This window comes from Canis lupus, chromosome 6, assembly GCF_003254725.2.
Source record: "Canis lupus dingo isolate Sandy chromosome 6, ASM325472v2, whole genome shotgun sequence".
NCBI classification, from domain to species: Eukaryota; Metazoa; Chordata; class Mammalia; order Carnivora; family Canidae; genus Canis; species Canis lupus.
In genome coordinates, this window is record NC_064248.1 from 16,532,654 (window position 1) to 16,535,780 (window position 3,127).

The 3,127-nt window shown below is 44.1% G+C and overlaps 1 pseudogene; it reads right to left on the reverse strand.

The window, feature by feature from the left end:
• Positions 1-2,593: 2,593 nt before the first annotated feature.
• On the reverse strand, positions 2,594-2,901 carry LOC112679065 (10 kDa heat shock protein, mitochondrial-like; annotated as a pseudogene).
• Between the last annotated feature and the right edge of the window lie 226 nt (positions 2,902-3,127).

Sequence of the window (3,127 nt, forward strand, 5' to 3'; positions counted from 1 at the left end):
ACAAAGAAACAAGAAAGCTTTGACTTAAACAGCCACACCTCATCCTTCATACAAATGTGAATTCAAAATGCTCACATAGTTCCATGGAAAACATAAAACTGGAACACACTTGGTGGAGGGGGTGATTCTAAGAGAAAAAATGGATATCTAGGGTCAAGTAAAGAGGGTTTAAGACTTGACACCAGAGGTATGATCCATGGAAAGAAATGGAGAAGTTAGAAGTTATCAAAATTAAAAACCTAAGCTCTGTGAAACACCCTCTGAAGAGAAGCAGATGACCAAGGCCACACAGAGGCATGGCGGGGGGAGGGTTGCTTGGAGAGAAACAAAATGAGGAATCACTCCCCGAGTCACTATGTGAGCAGTGGTACAGCCCATTCAGATGGGAAGTCTGGCACATGGCCAAGGCAAGGAAGAAGAACCAAGATTTTAGGGTTGGATCCTTTGGAATATGTCATATCTATGAGGCAACCAAGTCAGAAAATCAGTTAGGCAGTTTTTTACCCAATTCTGGATGGACATGAAGCCTGGGGTCTATAAGCATAGAGTCCATAACTGATCACTCAAAGGTAATTCAGAATAGAGAAAAAACTGCAGTGACCATAGACTCTGTAGGGTCCAAGGTTGAGCTCGGGGGCACTTCAGATTTTAACGTCCAGGTGAAGGAGCCTATGCTGAGGGACAGTGCTGCTGTGGAGGAGCATTGGGAATGGTAGGAATGAAAGAAACAGGAAACTGCTGGTTGTCAGGGGACAGAGATGAGATGAGAGTGTCCCAAGAAACAAGGAACAGGGAGCCCCTTTCCCAGACTGCCCTGGAGGAAACCAGAACGTGTCACCCCTAAAAGGTGCCACTTGGGTACCCTGGTTGTTTTGAATTCAACTCACTTCAGATGCAGCAGCTGCAAGAAGGATACTCTGACCCTTCCTTTTCTTCATGAGAACAGGAGATCAAACTCCCATGTAAAAAGGACCCTCCCTGGAACCAGGAGGAGGAAAGACATTCTGCATTACCAGAGACAGGAGAGGGGACCGGGATAATTAGGGTCTGAACAATCCGTGTCAATAAACCTTGTTCCACTGACCCCCATCTCCCTGGTGACTACTGTTCACTATGGCCTGCCCACCCCTTGCCCAAAACCCTTTGCCTCATCCATTCTTCACAAATTGACAGATTCTTTGTCTTCGTTCTCTTGTGAAGGCTTCTGTGTCCATGTAAACATTTAATACCATTTGCATGTCCTTTTCCTGTGAATCTCTTACATTGGTTGCCATCTTAGGCCCAACCAGAGACCCTAAGAGGGTAGAGGAGAATTTTTCCTCCCCTGCAGCTTCTAGAATGCCCACCTGGAATGTCAGTGGGTCAGTCAGTCTTGATGAGGAGAACAAAGGCAGGAGAAATGAAGCTAAAATTATATCTCCTTACAACTTGCAGTTCACTGATAAATCGGAGACATACAGGGAGTAGCACTCCTACAACTCCCTCAAAGATTTTCTTCAATATTTTATCAAACATATCTTTGCTCTAGTCAGTGTCACATCACTCTAATAACCACAGTCCCCCGGGATATGATAACACTCCTCTTTCAATATGTGGGCTACTGATAGAAATCTACAGGGTCCAGTGACTCATGCTTTACTAAAACAATAAGGAATAACCTTATATGGACAATAACTCACCCTCCCAGTTCTCAGAGACCTTGCTTTCAGCAGACACAAATTCCTTAGAGACGTATGTTATCCCTAACCCCCACTAACTAAACAGTGTATCATCAGTTACTCCTCACAATCTCAGAACAGCTCTTTCTGCCCACACATCCTGTCCCTGTGCTGTAATAAAAACATTTCTTTGCACGGAAAACATCTCAAGAATTCTTTCTTGACCATGTGCTCAGTGGCCACACAGCAGGTCTGCTTGTCTGTTTGTTCATTCGTGTGTGTGTGTGTATGTGTGTGTGTGTGTGTGTGTGTGTGTGTGTGTGTGTAATGGGGCCTTATTATTTTTTTTTTTAGAACAGTTTTGGGCTCACAGCAAAATTGAGTGGAGAATGCAGAGAGCTCCCATATGTCCTCTGCTTTGCCACCCTCCCTGCTCCCTGCCACAGCTTCCAACATGCAAGCATGCAGGCACCTGCCCTAGCTCAGAGCCTTGCATTCCCCCAAGCCTATCCACAATCTGTGTCAAAGCCATCGTGTTGATAATTGTGGGTGAATCCACATTGAAGGACCATCATCTCCCATCCAAGTCCAGAGTTTACACTAAGGTTCACTCTTGGTGCTGTCCATTCTGAGTTTTGACAAAGGAATCTTATCATAGTAGCATCCTGAATAGCTCCCTTGCTCTAAATATCCTCTGTGCTCTATTCATTATTCCCCCTCAAGCCTCTCTCCCCATACCCCTCTCCCCCACCCCACCCAAACCCCTGGCAGCCTACTGCTCTTTTATTTTAAATCTTTAGTTTGGATATCATTAGTTTATTATGATGACATGGAAATTATAAAAGAGAGACATGGAAATTATTTACATGATGCAAGATTCACAACTTCAGTGGAATGGGTAGTTTCCCATGATGCCATTTTGATAGTAAATTATTTTAGTCTACATACTTTCTGAGAATGTCACCGTCCCTAAGTAAGAAATGATTCCTGTCATCTGGAACTACTTTGGTGCCTCCATATTCTGGAAGAAACTAATCTCCAACTTTCACGCTAACTGGTTGATTTTTTCCACCCTTTCCTTTAGAGTCTGATCCAGCAGCTACTCTTGTTGCTTACAGTACTTTTCCTTGAGAATTTTTCTGGATGCATAATGTCTCCTATGCTTACAGTTTTTGGCTGTCCTCCTTTCAACTTAAACTTGGTCAAAGAGGGGAAGAAACTCTGTCAACATCTGTGGGGCCATGATGAGCTGCTCTCCAGCCTACTGATCTTTCTACTCTCTCTATACTTTTGCCTTCTCCAGAATGTCACATCTCGTTAGAGTCCTGGGGTACTTAACCTTTTCAGGTTGGATTCTTTCCATCAGAAATACACATGTACGGTTTCCCGCCAGTCTCCCCATGGCTCCCCATGGTCATAGCTCTCTCAGTTCTTTTCAAGGCCAATAAACATTCTTCCATTTAGATGAA